We start from the raw sequence: 17,878 nt of genomic DNA on the forward strand, positions 1-17,878 counted from the left end.
AGGAAAGCGCACGTGCATGCTCCCACTCAAGTCGAGGCCTGACTCCCCTGGGGAGACTCCAGAAGTACCCAAAGATCCATGTCAGCCCCTGACAGGAATCCTCGGTTCCGGGCCTGACTCCACAGAAGGATTTTGGCCCCGGTATCGACGGGAGAGGAATCCCGAGAGGCCCCCTAGCAACTCGCATGGGGACTGGCCTCTCCTGAGGCCACCAGGGCGGGTCCCTGAGGTCCCCGTCGTAACTCGAGAACACCTGCCGCAACTCGAGCAAATCCAGGAAGTTCTCCCTTCCAGGCGAGATGAGGCCTATTTCCGATGAGGCGTCTGGAGCCTAATGACACCTAACCTCTGGAACTTCGAAAGGGTCATTCACACCCTTGCTGCAACTCAAGAAGTTCACCGCCATACCCGTCTCCACTCGAGAGGAAGCACGATGGTCCCGCCCACATCCAGAGGAGCCCCGTTTCCCCCTCGTAGCTCGAGATGAGGGATCCTTTCCCTGCTTTCAACGGGAAAGAATTCCCGGCGTTCCCGTCGCATCTCAAGAGGAGGCACTCTCAACAGGAAAGGCGAGAGGAACTCCATGGTCGTACCACCATTCCAAGAGTCCCCCAGATGTCTCAGTCCATTCCAGAGGAACCTCTTTGCCCTGTACTGGCTCATCTTTCACGCCGAGGATCGACTCACACCACGGTGGCACGTGGGACAGCCCTGTGGGAAAGCCTCGAGGGAAAGACTCGAGGGAAAACCACAGATCCTTTGATCCACGCCACGGGAAGCTTGACATTGCTGCTACAGCCTGGAAGGAAAACGCACGAGCATGCCCCCACTCGAGACGAGGTCTGACTCCCCTGGGGAGACTCCAGAAGTACCCAAAGATCCATGTCAGCCCCTGACAGGAATCCTCGGTTCCGGGCCTGACTCCACAGAAGGTTTTTGGCCCCGGTATCGACGGGAGAGGAATCCCGAGAGGCCCCCTAGCAACTCGCATGGGGACTGGCCTCTCCTGAGGCCACCAGGGCGGGTCCCTGAGGTCCCCGTCGTAACTCGAGAACACCTGCCGCAACTCGAGCAAATCCAGGAAGTTCTCCCTTGCAGGCGAGATGAGGCCTATTTCCGATGAGGCGTCTGGAGCCTAATGACACCTAACCTCTGGAACTTCGAAAGGGTCATTCACAACCTTGCTGCAACTCAAGAATTTCACCGCCATACCCGTCTCCACTCGGGAGGAAGCACGATGGTCCCGCCCACATCCAGAGGAGCCCCGTTTCCCCCTCGGAGCTCGAGATGAGGGATCGTTTCCCTGCTTTCAACGGGAAAAAATTCCCAGCATTCCCGTCGCATCTCAAGAGGAGGCAATCTCAACAGGAAAGGCGAGAGGAACTCCATGGTCGTACCACCATTCCTAGAGTCCCCTAGATGTCTCAGTCCATTCCAGAGGAACCTCTTTGACCTGCACTGGCTCATCTTTCACGCCGAGGATCGACTCACACCACGGTGCCACGTGGGACAGCCCTGTGGGAAAGCCTCGAGGGAAAGCCTCGAGGAAAAGCCACAGATCCTTTCATAAATGCGACGGGAAGAATGACATTGCTGCTACAGCATGGAAGGAAAGCGCACGTGCATGCCCCCACTCGAGACGAGGCCTGACTCCCCTGGGGAGACTCCAGAAGTACCCAAAGATCCATGTCAGCCCCTGAGAGGAATCCTCGGTTCCGGCCCTGACTCCACACAAGTTTTTTGGCCCCGGTATCGACGGGAGAAGAATCACGAGAGGCCACCTAGCAAGACGCATGGGGACTGTTCTCTATTGAGGCCACCAGGGCGGGTCCCTGAGGTCCCCGTCTTAACTCTAGAACACCTCCCGCAACTCGAGGAAATCCAGGAAGTTCTCCCTTACAGGCCAGATGAGGCCTATTTCCGATGAGGCGTCTGGAGACTAATGACACCTAACCTCTGGAACTTCGAAAGGGTCTTTCACACCCTTGCTGCAACTCAAGAAGTTCACCGCCATACCCATCTCCACTCGAGAGGAAGCACGACGGTCCCGCCCACATCCAGAGGAGCCCCGTTTCCCCCTCGTAGCTCGAGATGAGGGATCCTTTCCCTGCATTCAACGGGAAAGAATTCCCGGCGTTCCCGTCACATCTCAAGAGGAGGCACTCTCAACAGGCAAGGCGAGAGGAACTCCATGGTCGTACCACCATTCCAAGAGTCCCCCAGATGTCTCAGTCCATTCCAGACGAACCTCTTTGCCCTGCACTGGCTCATCTTTCACGCCGAGGATCGACTCACACCACGGTGGCACGTGGGACAGCCCTGTGGGAAAGCCTCGAGGGAAAGCCTCGAGGGAAAACCACAAAACTTTGATCCACGCGACGGGAAGCGTGACATTGCTGCTACAGCCTGGAAGGAAAGCGCACGTGCATGCCCCCACTCGAGACGAGGCCTGACTCCCCTGGGGAGACTCCAGAAGTACCCAAAGATCCATGTCAGCCCCTGAGAGGAATCCTCGGTTCCGGCCCTGACTCCACAAAAGGTTTTTGGCCCCGGTATCGACGGGAGAGGAATCCCGAGAGGCCCCCTAGGAACTCGCATGGGGACTGGCCTCTCCTGAGGCCACCAGGGCGGGTCCCTGAGGTCCCCGTCGTAACTCGAGAACACCTGCCGCAACTCGAGAAAATCCAGGAATTTCTCCCTTCCAGGCGAGATGAGGCCTATTTCCGATGAGGCGTCTGGAGACTAATGACACCTAACCTCTGGAACTTCGAAAGGGTCTTTCACACCCTTTCTGCAACTCAAGAAGTTCACCGCCATACCCGTCTCCACTCGAGAGGAAGCACGATGGTCCCGCCCACATCCAGAGGAGCCCCGTTTCCCCTTCGTAGCTCGAGATGAGGGATCCTTTCACTGCTTTCAAAGCAAAGAATTCCCGGCGTTCCTGACGCATTTCAAGAGGTGGCACTCTCAACAGGAAAGGCGAGAGGAACTCCATGGTCGTACCACCATTCCAAGAGTCCCCCAGATGTCTCAGTCCATTCCAAAGGAACCTCTTTGCCCTGCACTGGCTCATCTTTCACGCCGAGGATCGACTCACACCACGGTGGCACGTGGGACAGCCCTGTGGGAAAGCCTCGATGGAAAATCACAGATCCTTTGATCCACGCCACGGGAAGCGTGACATTGCTGCTACAGCCTGGAAGGAAAGCGCACGTGCATGCCCCCACTCGAGACGAGGCCTGACTCCCCTGGGGAGACTCCAGAAGTACCCAAAGATCCATGTCAGCCCTTGAGAGCAATTCTCGATTCCGGCCCTGACTCCACACAAGGTTTTTGGCCCCGGTATCGACGGGAGAGGAATCCCGAGAGGCCTCCCAGCAACTCGCATGGGGACTGGCCTCTCCTGAGGCCACCAGGGCGGGTCCCTGAGGTCCCCGTCGTAACTCGAGAACACCTGCCGCAACTCGAGAAAATCCAGGAAGTTCTCCCTTCCAGGCGAGATGAGGCCTATTTCCGATGAGGCGTCTGGAGACTAATGACACCTAACCTCTGGAACTTCGAAAGGGTCTTTCACACCCTTGCTGCAACTCAAGAAGTTCACCGCCATACCCGTCTCCACTCGAGAGGAAGCACGATGGTCCCGCCCACATCCAGAGGAGCCCCGTTTCCCCCTCGTAGCTCGAGATGAGGGATCTTTTCCCTGCTTTCAACGGGAAAGAATTCCCGGCGTTCCCGTCGCATCTCAAGAGGAGGCACTCTCAACAGGAAAGGCGAGCGGAACTCCATGGTCGTACCACCATTCCAAGAGTCCCCCAGGTGTCTCAGTCCATTCCAGAGGAACCTCTTTGCCCTGCACTGGCTCATCTTTCACGCCGAGGATCGACTCACACCACGGTGGCACGTGGGACAGCCCTGTGGGAAAGCCTCATGGGAAAGCCTCGAGGAAAAACCACAGATTCTTTGATCCACGCGACGGGAAGCGTGACATTGCTGCTAGAGCCTGGAAGGAAAGCGCACGTGCATGCCCCCACTCGAGACGAGGCCTGACTCCCCTGGGGAGACTCCAGAAGTACCCAAAGATCCATGTCAGCCCCTGAGAGGAATCCTCGGTTCCGGCCCTGACTCCACACAAGGTTTTTGGCCCCGGTATCGACGGGAGAGGAATCCCGAGGGGCCCCCTAGCAACTAGCATGGGGACTGGCCTCTCCTGAGGCCACCAGGGCGGGTCCCTGAGGTCCCCGTCGTAACTCGAGAACACCTGCCGCAACTCGAGAAAATCCAGGAAGTTCTCCCTTCCAGGCGAGATGAGGCCTATTTCCGATGAGGCGTCTGGAGACTAATGACACCTAACCTCTGGAACTTCGAAAGGGTCTTTCACACCCTTGCTGCAACTCAAGAAGTTCACCGCCATACCCGTCTACACTCGGGAGGAAGCACGATGGTCCCGCCCACATCCAGAGGAGCCCCGTTTCCCCCTCGGAGCTCGAGATGAGGGATCCTTTCCCTGCTTTCAACGGGAAAGAATTCCCGGCGTTCCCGTCGCATCTCAAGAGGAGGCACTCTCAACAGGAAAGGAGAGAGGAACTCCATGGTCGTACCACCATTCCAAGAGTCCCCCAGATGTCTCAGTCCATTCCAGAGGAACCTCTTTGCCCTGCACTGGCTCATCTTTCACGCCGAGGATCGACTCACACCACGGTCGCACGTGGGACAGCCCTGTGGGAAATCCTCGAGGGAAAGCCTCGAGGGAAAACCACATATCCTTTGATCCACGCGACGGGAAGCGTGACATTGCTGCTACAGCCTGGAAGGAAAGCGCAAGTGCATGCCACCACTCGAGACGAGGCCTGACTCCCCTGGGGAGACTCCAGAAGTACCCAAAGATCCAAGTCAGCCCCTGAGAGGAATCCTCGGTTCCGGCCCTGACTCCACACAAGATTTTTGGCCCCGGTATCAACGGGAGAGGAATCCCGAGAGGCCGCCTAGCAACTCGCATGGGGAGTGGCCTCTCCTGAGGCCACCAGGGCGGGTCCCTAACGTCCCCGTCGTAACTCGAGAACACCTGCCGCAACTCGAGAAAATCCAGGAAGTTCTCCCTTCCAGGCGAGATGAGGCCTATTTCCGATGAGTCGTCTGGAGACTAATGACACCTAACCTCTGGAACTTCGAAAGGGTCTTTCACACAATTGCTGCAACTCAAGAAGTTCACCGCCATACCCGTCTCCACTCGAGAGGAAGCACGATGGTCCCGACCACATCCAGAGGAGCCCCGTTTCCCCCTCGTAGCTCGAGATGAGGGATCCTTTCCCTGCTTTCAACGGGAAAGAATTCCCAGCGTTCCCGTCGCATCTCAAGAGGAGGCACTCTCAACAGGAAAGGCGAGAGGAACTCCATGGTGGTACCACCATTCCAAGAGTCCCCCAGATGTCTCAGTCCATTCCAGAGGAACCTCTTTGCCCTGCACTGGCTCATCTTTCACGCCGAGGATCGACTCACACCACGGTGGCACGTGGGACAGCCCTGTGGGAAAGCCTCATGGGAAAGCCTCGAGGAAAAACCACAGATTCTTTGATCCACGCGACGGGAAGCGTGACATTGCTGCTAGAGCCTGGAAGGAAAGCGCACGTGCATGCCCCCACTCGAAACGAGGCCTGACTCCCCTGGGGAGACTCCAGAAGTACCCAAAGATCCATGTCAGCCCCTGAGAGGAATCCTCGGTTCCGGCCCTGACTCCACACAAGGTTTTTGGCCCCGGTATCGACGGGAGAGGAATCCCGAGGGGCCCCCTAGCAACTCGCATGTGGACTGGCCGTTCCTGAGGCCACCAGGGCGGGTCCCTGAGGTCCCCGTCGTAACTCGAGAACTCCTGCCGCAACTCGAGAAAATCCAGGAAGTTCTCCCTTCCAGGCGAGATGAGGCCTATTTCCGATGAGGCGTCTGGAGACTAATGACACCTAACGTCTGGAACTTTGAAAGGGTCTTTCACACCCTTGCTGCAACTCAAGAAGTTCACCGCCATACCCGTCTCCACTCGAGAGGAAGCACGATGGTCCCGCCCACATCCAGAGGAGCCCCGTTTCCCCCTCGGAGCTCGAGATGAGGGATCGTTTCCCTGCTTTCAACGGGAAAAAATTCCCAGCATTCCCGTCGCATCTCAAGAGGAGGCAATCTCAACAGGAAAGGCGAGAGGAACTCCATGGTCGTACCACCATTCCTAGAGTCCCCTAGATGTCTCAGTCCATTCCAGAGGAACCTCTTTGACCTGCACTGGCTCATCTTTCACGCCGAGGATCGACTCACACCACGGTGGCACGTGGGACAGCCCTGTGGGAAAGCCTCGAGGGAAAGCCTCGAGGGAAAGCCACAGATCCTTTCATAAATGCGACGGGAAGAATGACATTGCTGCTACAGCCTGGAAGGAAAGCGCACGTGCATGCCCCCACTCGAGACGAGGCCTGACTCCCCTGGGGAGACTCCAGAAGTACCCAAAGATCCATGTCAGCCCCTGAGAGGAATCCTCGGTTCCGGCCCTGACTCCACACAAGATTTTTGGCCCCGGTATCGACGGGAGAAGAATCACGAGAGGCCACCTAGCAAGACGCATGGGGACTGTTCTCTATTGAGGCCACCAGGGCGGGTCCCTGAGGTCCCCGTCTTAACTCTAGAACACCTCCCGCAACTCGAGAAAATCCAGGAAGTTCTCCCTTCCAGGCGAGATGAGGCCTATTTCCGATGAGGCGTCTGGAGACTAATGACACCTAACCTCTGGAAGTTCGAAAGGGTCTTTCACACCCTTGCTGCAAATCAAGAAGTTCACCGCCATACCCGTCTCCACTCTAGAGGAAGCACGATGGTCCCGCCCACATCCAGAGGAGCCCCGTTTCCCCCTCGTAGCTCGAGATGACGGATCCTTTCCCTGCTTTCAACGGGAAAGAATTCCCAGCGTTCCCGTCGCATCTCAAGAGGAGGCACTCTCAACAGAAAAGGCGAGAGGAACTCCATGGTCGTACCACCATTCCAAGAGTCCCCCAGATGTCTCAGTCCATTCCAGAGGAACCTCTTTGCCCTGCACTGGCTCATCTTTCACGCCGAGGATCGACTCACACCACGGTGGCACGTGGGACAGCCCTGTGGGAAAGCCTCGATGGAAAATCACAGATCCTTTGATCCACGCGACGGGAAGCGTGACATTGCTGCTACAGCCTGGAAGGAAAGCGCACGTGCATGCCCCCACTCGAGACGAGGCCTGACTCCCCTGGGGAGACTCCACAAGTACCCAAAGATCCATGTCAGCCCCTGAGAGGAATCCTCGGTTCCGGCCCTGACTCTACACAAGGATTTTGGCCCCGGTATCGACGGGAGAGTAATCCCGAGAGGCCCCCTAGCAACTCGCATGGGGACTGGCCTCTCCTGAGGCCACCAGGGCGGGTCCCTGAGGTCCCCGTCGTAACTCGAGAACACCTGCCGCAACTCAAGAAAATCCAGGAATTTCTCCCTTCCAGGCGAGATGAGGCCTATTTCCGATGAGGCGTCTGGAGACTAATGACACCTAACCTCTGGAACTTCGAAAGGGTCTTTCACACCCTGGCTGCAACTGAAGAAGTTCACCGCCATACCCGTCTCCACTCGAGAGGAAGCACGATGGTCCCGCCCACATCCAGAGGAGCCCCGTTTCCCCCTCGTAGCTCGAGATGAGGGATCCTTTCACTGCTTTCAAAGCAAAGAATTCCCGGCGTTCCTGACGCATCTCAAGAGGTGGCACTCTCAACAGGAAAGGCGAGAGGATCTCCATGGTCGTACCACCATTCCAAGAGTCCCCCAGATGTCTCAGTCCATTCCAAAGGAACCTCTTTGCCCTGCACTGGCTCATCTTTCACGCCGAGGATCGACTCACACCACGGTGGCACGTGGGGCAGCCCTGTGGGAAAGCCTCGAGGTAAAGCCTCGAGGGAAAACCACAGATCCTTTGATCCACGCGACGGGAAGCGTGACATTGCTGCTACAGCCTGGAAGGAAATCGCACGTGCATGCCCCCACTCGAGACGAGGCCTGACTCCCCTGGGGAGACTCCAGAAGTACCCAAAGATCCATGTCAGCCCTTGAGAGCAATTCTCGGTTCCGGCCCTGACTCCACAAAAGGTTTTTGGCCCCGGTATCGACGGGAGAGGAATCCCGAAAGGCCTCCCAGCAACTCGCATGGGGACTGGCCTCTCCTGAGGCCACCAGGGCGGGTCCCTGAGGTCCCCGTCGTAACTCGATAACACCTGCCGCAACTCGAGAAAATCCAGGAAGTTCTCCCTTCCAGGCGAGATGAGGCCTATTTCCGATGAGGCGTCTGGAGACTAATGACACCTAACCTCTGGAACTTCGAAAGCGTCTTTCACACCCTTGCTGCAACTCAAGAAGTTCACCGCCATACCCGTCTCCACTCGAGAGGAAGCACGATGGTCCCGCCCACATCCAGAGGAGCCCCGTTTCCCCCTCGTAGCTCGAGATGAGGGATCCTTTCCCTGCTTTCAACGGGAAAGAATTCCCGGCGTTCCCGTCGCATCTCAAGAGGAGGCACTCTCAACAGGAAAGGCGAGCGGAACTCCATGGTCGTACCACCATTCCAAGAGTCCCCCAGATGTCTCAGTCCATTCCAGAGGAACCTCTTTGCCCTGCACTGGCTCATCTTTCACGCCGAGGATCGACTCACACCACGGTGGCACGTGGGACAGCCCTGTGGGAAAGCCTCGATGGAAAACCACAGATCCATTACTCCACGCGACGGGATGCGTGACATTGCTGCTACAGCCTGGAAGGAAATCGCACGTGCATGCCCCCACTCGAGACGAGGCCTGACTCCCCTGGGGAGACTCCAGAAGTACCCAAACATCCATGTCAGCCCCTGAGAGGAATCCTCGGTTCCGGCCCTGACTCCACACAAGGTTTTTGGCCCCGGTATCGACGGGAGATTAATCCCGAGAGGCCCCCTAGCAACTCGCATGGGTACTGGCCTCCCCTGAGGCCACCAGGGCGGGTCCCTGAGGTCCCCGTCGTACCTCGAGAACACCTGCCGCAACTCGAGATAATCCAGGAAGTTCTCCCTTCCAGGCGAGATGAAGCCTATTTCCGATGAGGCGTCTGGAGACAAATGACACCTAACCTCTGGAACTTCGAAAGGGTCTTTCACACCCTTGCTGCAACTCAAGAAGTTCACCGCCATACCCGTCTCCACTCGAGAGGAAGCACGATGGTCACGCCCACATCGAGAGGAGCCCCGTTTCCCCCTCGTAGCTCGAGATGAGGGATCCTTTCCCTGCTTTCAACGCAAAGAATTCCCGGCGTTCCCGTCACATCTCAAGAGGAGGCACTCTCAACAGGAAAGGCGAGAGGAACTCCATGGTCGTACCAGCATTCCAAGAGTCCCCGAGATGTCTCAGTCCATTCCAGAGGAACCTCTTTGCCCTGCACTGGCTCATCTTTCACGCCGAGGATCGACTCACACCACGGTGGCACGTGGGACAGCCCTGTGGGAAAGCCTCGAGGGAAGGCCTCGAGGGAAAACCACAGATCCTTTGATCCACGCGACGGGAAGCGTGACATTGCTGCTACAGCCTGGAAGGAAAGCGCACGTGCATGCCCCCACTCGAGACGAGGCCTGACTACCCTGGGGAGACTCCTGAAGTACCCAAAGATCCATGTCAGCCATTGAGAGGAATTCTCGGTTCCGGCCCTGACTCCACACAAGGTTTTTGGCCCCAGTATCGACGGGAGAGGAATCCCGAGAGACCTCCCAGCAACTCGCATGGGGACTGGCCTCTCCTGAGGCCACCAGGGCGGGTCCCTGAGGTCCCCGTCGTAACTCGAGAACACCTGCCGCAACTCGAGAAAATCCAGGAAGTTCTCCCTTCCAGGCGAGATGAGGCTTATTTCCGATGAGGCGTCTGGAGACTAATGACACCTAACCTCTGGAACTTCGAAAGGGTCTTTCACACCCTTGCTGCATCTCAAGAAGTTCACCGCCATACCCGTCTCCACTCGAGAGGAAGCACGATGGTCCCGCCCACATCCAGAAGGGCCCCGTTTCCCCCTCGTAGCTCGAGATGAGGGATCCTTTCACTGCTTTCAAAGCAAAGAATTCCCGGAGTTCCTGACGCATCTCAAGAGGTGGCACTCTAAACAGGAAAGGCGAGAGGAACTCCATGGGCGTACCACCATTCCAAGAGTCCCCCAGATGTCTCAGTCCATTCCAGAGGAACCTCTTTGCCCTGCACTGGCTCATCATTCACGCCGAGGATCGACTCACACCACGGTGGCACGTGGGACAGCCCTGTGGGAAAGCCTCGATGGAAAATCACAGATCCTTTGATCCACGCGACGGGAAGCGTGACATTGCTGCTACAGCCTGGAAGGAAAGCGCACGTGCATGCCCCCACTCGAGACGAGGCCTGACTCCCCTGGGGAGACTCCAGAAGTACCCAAAGATCCATGTCAGCCCCTGAGAGGAATCCTCGGTTCCGGCCCTGACTCTACACAAGGTTTTTGGCCCCGGTATCGACGGGAGAGTAATTCCGAGAGGCCCCCTAGCAACTCGCATGGGGACTGGCCTCTCCTGAGGCCACCAGGGCGGGTCCCTGAGGTCCCCGTCGTATCTCGAGAACACCTGCCGCAACTCGAGAAAATCCAGGAAGTTCTCCCTTCCAGGCGAGATGAGGCCTATTTCCGATGAGGCGTCTGGAGACTAATGACACCTAACCTCTGGAACTTCGAAAGGGTCTTTCACACCCTTGCTGCAACTCAAGAAGTTCACCGCCATACCCGTCTCCACTCGAGAGGATGCACGATGGTCCCGCCCACATCCAGAGGAGCCCCGTTTCCCCCTCGTAGCTCGAGATGAGGGAACCTTTCCCTGCTTTCAACGGGAAAGAATTCCCGGCGTTCCCGTCGCATCTCAAGAGGAGGCACTCTCAACAGGAAAGGCGAGAGAAGCTCCATGGTCGTACCACCATTCCAAGAGTCCCCCAGATGTCTCAGTCCATTCCAGAGGAACCTCTTTGCCCTGCACTGGCTCATCTTTCACGCCGAGGATCGACTCACACCACGGTGGCACGTGGGACAGCCCTGTGGGAAAGCCTCGAGGGAAGGCCTCGAGGGAAAACCACAGATCCTTTGATCCACGCGACGGGAAGCGTGACATTGCTGCTACAGCCTGGAAGGAAAGCGCACGTGCATGCCCCCACTCGAGACGAGGCCTGACTCCCCTGGGGAGACTCCTGAAGTACCCAAAGATCCATGTCAGCCATTGAGAGGAATTCTCGGTTCCGGCCCTGACTCCACACAAGGTTTTTGGCCCCAGTATCGACGGGAGAGGAATCCCGAGAGACCTCCCAGCAACTCGCATGGGGACTGGCCTCTCCTGAGGCCACCAGGGCGGGTCCCTGAGGTCCCCGTCGTAACTCGAGAACACCTGCCGCAACTCGAGAAAATCCAGGAAGTTCTCCCTTCCAGGCGAGATGAGGCTTATTTCCGATGAGGCGTCTGGAGACTAATGACACCTAACCTCTGGAACTTCGAAAGGGTCTTTCACACCCTTGGTGCATCTCAAGAAGTTCACCGCCATACCCGTCTCCACTCGAGAGGAAGCACGATGGTCCCGCCCACATCCAGAAGGGCCCCGTTTCCCCCTCGTAGCTCGAGATGAGGGATCCTTTCACTGCTTTCAAAGCAAAGAATTCCCGGCGTTCCTGACGCATCTCAAGAGGTGGCACTCTAAACAGGAAAGGCGAGAGGAACTCCATGGTCGTACCACCATTCCAAGAGTCCCCCAGATGTCTCAGTCCATTCCAGAGGAACCTCTTTGCCCTGCACTGGCTCATCTTTCACGCCGAGGATCGACTCACACCACGGTGGCACGTGGGACAGCCCTGTGGGAAAGCCTCGATGGAAAATCACAGATCCTTTGATCCACGCGACGGGAAGCGTGACATTGCTGCTACAGCCTGGAAGGAAAGCGCACGTGCATGCCCCCACTCGAGACGAGGCCTGACTCCCCTGGGGAGACTCCAGAAGTACCCAAAGATCCATGTCAGCCCCTGAGAGGAATCCTCGGTTCCGGCCCTGACTCTACACAAGGATTTTGGCCCCGGTATCGACGGGAGAGTAATTCCGAGAGGCCCCCTAGCAACTCGCATGGGGACTGGCCTCTCCTGAGGCCACCAGGGCGGGTCCCTGAGGTCCCCGTCGTATCTCGAGAACACCTGCCGCAACTCGAGAAAATCCAGGAAGTTCTCCCTTCCAGGCGAGATGAGGCCTATTTCCGATGAGGCGTCTGGAGACTAATGACACCTAACCTCTGGAACTTCGAAAGGGTCTTTCACACCCTTGCTGCAACTCAAGAAGTTCACCGCCATACCCGTCTCCACTCGAGAGGATGCACGATGGTCCCGCCCACATCCAGAGGAGCCCCGTTTCCCCCTCGTAGCTCGAGATGAGGGAACCTTTCCCTGCTTTCAACGGGAAAGAATTCCCGGCGTTCCCGTCGCATCTCAAGAGGAGGCACTCTCAACAGGAAAGGCGAGAGAAGCTCCATGGTCGTACCACCATTCCAAGAGTCCCCCAGATGTCTCAGTCCATTCCAGAGGAAACTCTTTGCCCTGCACTGGCTCATCTTTCATGCCGAGGATCGACTCACACCACGGTGGCACGTGGGGCAGCCCTGTGGGAAAGCCTCGAGGGAAAGCCTCGAGGGAAAACCACAGATCCTTTGATCCACGCGACGGGAAGCGTGACATTGCTGCTACAGCCTGGAAGGAAATTGCACGTGCATGCCCCCACTCGAGACGAGGCCTGACTCCCCTGGGGAGACTCCAGAAGTACCCAAAGATCCATGTCAGCCTTTGAGAGCAATTCTCGGTTCCGGCCCTGACTCCACACAAGGTTTTTGGCCCCGTTATCGAAGGGAGAGGAATCCCGAGAGGCCTCCCAGCAACTCGCATTGGGACTGGCCTCTCCTGAGGCCACCAGGGCGGGTCCCTGAGGTCCCCGTCGTAACTCGAGAACACCTGCCGCAACTCGAGAAAATCCAGGAAGTTCTCCCTTCCAGGCGAGATGAGGCCTATTTCCGATGAGGCGTCTGGAGACTAATGACACCTAACCTCTGGAACTTCGAAAGGGTCTTTCACACCCTTGCTGCAACTCAAGAAGTTCACCGCCATACCCGTCTCCACTCTAGAGGAAGCACGATGGTCCCGCCCACATCCAGAGGAGCCCCGTTTCCCCCTCGTAGCTCGAGATGAGGGATCCTTTCCCTGCTTTCAACGGGAAAGAATTCCCGGCGTTCCCGTCGCATCTCAAGAGGAGGAACTCTCAACAGGAAAGGCGAGCGGAACTCCATGGTCGTACCACCATTCCAAGAGTCCCCCAGATGTCTCAGTCCATTCCAGAGGAAGCTCTTTGCCCTGCACTGGCTCATCTTTCACGGAGAAGTCGACTCACACCACAGTGGCACGTGGGACAGCCCTGTGGGAAAGCCTCGAGGGAAAACCACAGATCCTTTGATCCACGCGATGGGAAGCGTGACATTGCTGCTACAGCCTGGAAGGAAAGCGCACGTGCATGGCCCCACTCGAGACGAGGCCTGACTCCCCTGGGGAGACTCCAGAAGTACCCAAAGATCCATGTCAGCCCCTGAGAGGAATCCTCGTTTCCGGCCCTGACTCCACACAAGGATTTTGGCCCCGGTATCGACGGGAGAGGAATCCCGAGAGGCCCCCTAGCAAATCGCCTGGGGACTGGCCTCTCCTGAGGCCACCAGGGCGGGTCCCTGATGTCCCCGTCGTAACTCGAGAACACCTGCCGCAACTCGAGAAAATCCAGGAAGTTCTCCCTTCCAGGCGAGATGAGCCCTATTTCCGATGAGGCGTCTGGAGACTAATGACACCTAAACTCTGGAACTTCGAAAGGGTCTTTCACACCCTTGCTGCAACTCAAGAAGTTCACCGCCATACCCGTCTCCACTCGAGAGGAAGCACGATCGTCCCGCCCACATCCAGAGGAGCCCCCTTTCCCCCTCCTAGCTCGAGATGAGCGATCCTTTCCCTGCTTTCAACGGGAAAGAATTCCCGGTGTTCCCGTCGCATCTCAAGAGGAGGCACTCTCAACAGGAAAGGCGAGAGGAACTCCATGGTCTTACCACCATTCCAAGAGTCCCCCAGATGTCTCAGTCCATTCCAGAGGAACCTCTTTGCCCTGCACTGGCTCATCTTTCACGCCGAGGATCGACTCACACCACGGTGGCACGTGGGACAGCCCAGTGGGAAAGCCTCGAGGGAAAGCCTCGAGGGAAAACCACAGATCCTTTGATCCACGCGACGGGAAGCGTGACATTGCTGCTACAGCCTGGAAGGAAAGCGCACGTGCATGCCCCCACTCGAGCCGAGGCCTGACTCCCCTGGGGAGACTCCAGAAGTACCCAAACATCCATGTCAGCCCCTGAGAGGAATCCTCGGTTCCGGCCCTGACTCCACACAAGGTTTTTGGCCCCGGTATCGACGGGAGAGGAATCCCGAGAGGCCCCCTAGCAACTCGCATGGGGACTGGCCTCTCCTGAGGCCATCAGGGCGGGTCCCTGTGGTCCCCGTCGTAACTCGAGAACACCTGCCGCAACTCGAGAAAATCCAGGAATTTCTCCCTTCCAGGCGAGATGAGGCCTATTTCCGATCAGGCGTCTGGAGACTAATGACACCTAACCTCTGGAACTTCGAAAGGGTCTTTCACACCCTTGCTGCAACTCAAGAAGTTCACCGCCATACCCGTCTCCACTCGAGAGGAAGCACGATGGTCCCGCCCACATCCAGAGGAGCCCCGTTTCCCCCTCGTAGCTCGAGATGAGGGATGCTTTCCCTGCTTTCAACGGGAAAGAATTCCCGGCGTTCCCGTCGCATCTCAAGAGGAGGCACTCTCAACAAGAAAGGCGAGAGGAACTGCATGGTCGTACCACCATTTCAAGAGTCCCCCAGATGTCTCAGTCCATTCCAGAGGAACCTCTTTGCCCTGCACTGGCTCATCTTTCACGCCGAGGATCGACTCACACCACGGTGGCACGTGGGACAGCCCTGTGGGAAAGCCTCGAGGGAAAACCACAGATCCTTTGATCCACGCGATGGGAAGCGTGACATTGCTGCTACAGCCTGGAAGGAAAGCGCACGTGCATGCCCCCACTCGAGATAAGGCCTGTCTCCCCTGGCGAGACTCCAGAAGTACCCAAATATCCATATCAGCCACTGAAAGAAATCCTCGGTTCCGGCCCTGACTCCAGACAAGGTTTTTGGCCCCGGTATCGACGGGAGAGGAATCCCGAGATGCCCCCTAGCAACTCGCATGGGGACTGGCCTTTACTGAGGCCACCAGGGCGGGTCCCTGAGGTCCCCGTCATAACTCGAGAACAGCTGCCACAACTCGAGAATATCCAGGAAGTTCTCCCTTCTAGGCGAGATGAGGCGTATTTCCGAAGATGCGTCTGGAGACGAATGACACCTAACCTCTGGAACTTCGAAAGGGTCTTTCACACCCTTGCTGCAACTCAAGAAGTTCACCGCCATACCCGTCTCCACTCGAGAGGAAGCACGATGGTCCCGCCCACATCGAGAGGAGCCCCGTTTCCCCCTCGAAGCTCGAGATGAGGGATTCTTTCCCTGCTTTCAACGCAAAGAATTCCCGGCCTTCCCGTCACATCTCAAGAGGAGGCACTCTCAACAGGAAAGGCGAGAGGAACTCCATGGTCGTACCACCATTCCAAGAGTCCCCCAGATGTCTCAGTCCATTCCAGAGGAACCTCTTTGCCGTACACTGGCTCATCTTTCACGCCGAGGATCGACTCACACCACGGTGGCACGTGGGACAGCCCTGTGGGAAAGCCTTGAGGGAAAGCCTCGAGGGAAAACCACAGATCCTTTGATCCACGCGACGGGAAGCGTGACATTGCTGCTACAGCCTGGAAGGAAAGCGCACGTGCATGCCCCCACTCGAACCGAGGCCTGACTCCCCTGGGGAGACTCCAGAAGTACCCAAACATCCATGTCAGCCCCTGAGAGGAATCCTCGGTTCCGGCCCTGACTCCACACAAGGTTTTTGGCGCCGGTATCGACGGTAGAGGAATCCCGAGAGGCCCCCTAGCAACTCGCATGGGGACTGGCCTCTCCTGAGGCCATCAGGGCGGGTCCCTGTGGTTCCCGTCGTAACTCGAGAACACCTGCCGCAACTCGAGTAAATCCAGGAATGTCTCCCTTCCAGGCGAGATGAGGCCTATTTCCGATGAGGCGTCTGGAGACTAATGACACCTAACCTCTGGAACTTCGAAAGGGTCTTTCACACCCTTGCTGCAACTCAAGAAGTTCACCGCCATACCCGTCTCCACTCGAGAGGAAGCACGATGGTCCCGCCCACATCCAGAGGAGCCCCGTTTCCCCCTCGTAGCTCGAGATGAGGGATCCTTTCCCTGCTTTCAACGGGAAAGAATTCCCGGCGTTCCCGTCGCATCTCAAGAGGAGGAACTCTCAACAAGAAAGGCGTGAGGAACTGCATGGCCGTACCACCATTTCAAGAGTCCCCCAGATATCTCAGTCCATTCCAGAGGAACCTCTTTGCCCTGCACTGGCTCATTTTTCACGCCGAGGATCGACTCACACCACGGTGGCACGTGGGACAGCCCTGTGGGAAAGCCTCGAGGGAAAGCCTCGAGGGAAAACCACAGATCGTTTGATTCACGCCACGGGAAGCGTGACATTGCTGCTACAGCCTTGAAGGAAAGCGCACGTGCATGCCCCCACTCGAGACGAGGCCTGACTCCCCTGGGGAGACTCCAGAAGTACCCAAAGATCCATGTCAGCCACTGAGAGGAATCCTCGGTTCCGGCCCTGACTCCACACAAGGTTTTTGGCCCCGGTATCGACGGGAGAGGAATCCCGAGAGGCCCCCTAGCAACTCGCATGGGGACTGGCCTCTCCTGAGGCCACCAGGGCGGGTCCCTGAGGTCCCCGTCGTAACTCGAGAACACCTGCCGCAACTCGAGAAAATCCAGGAAGTTCTCCCTTCCAGGCGAGATGAGGCCTATTTCCGATGAGGCGTCTGGAGACTAATGACACCTAAACTCTGGAACTTCGAAAGGGTCTTTCACACCCTTGCTGCAAATCAAGAAGTTCACCGCCATACCCGTCTCCACTCGAGAGGAAGCACGATGGTCCCGCCCACATCCAGAGGAGCCCCGTTTCCCCCTCGTAGCTCGAGATGAGGGATCCTTTCCCTGCTTTCAACGGGAAAGAATTCCCGGTGTTCCCGTCCCATCTCAAGAGGAGGCACTCTCAACAGCAAAGGCGAGAGGAACTCCATGGTCGTACCACCATTCCAAGAGTCCTCCAGATGTCTCAGTCCATTCCAGAGGAACCTCTTTGCCCTGCACTGGCTCATCTTTCACGCCGAGGATCGACTCACACCACGGTGGCACGTGGGACAGCCCTGTGGGAAAGCCTCGAGGGAAAGCCTCGAGGGAAAACCACAGATCCTTTGATCCACGCCACGGGAAGCGTGACATTGCTGCTACAGCCTGGAAGGAAAGTGCACGTGCATGCCCCGACTCGAGACGAGGCCTGACTCCCCTGGGGAGACTCCAGAAGTACCCAAAGATCCATGTCAGCCCCTTAGAGGAATCCTCGGTTCAGGCCCTGACTCCACACAAGGTTTTTGGCCCCGGTATCGACGGGAGAGGAATCCCGAGAGGCCCCCTAGCAACTCGCATGGGGACTGGCCTCTCCTGAGGCCACCAGGGCGGGTCCCTGAGGTCCCCGTCGAAACTCGAGAACACCTGCCACAACTCGAGAAATTCCAGGAAGTTCCCCCT

Source organism: Capricornis sumatraensis, chromosome 17 (assembly GCF_032405125.1).
Source record: "Capricornis sumatraensis isolate serow.1 chromosome 17, serow.2, whole genome shotgun sequence".
Taxonomy (NCBI): Eukaryota; Metazoa; Chordata; class Mammalia; order Artiodactyla; family Bovidae; genus Capricornis; species Capricornis sumatraensis.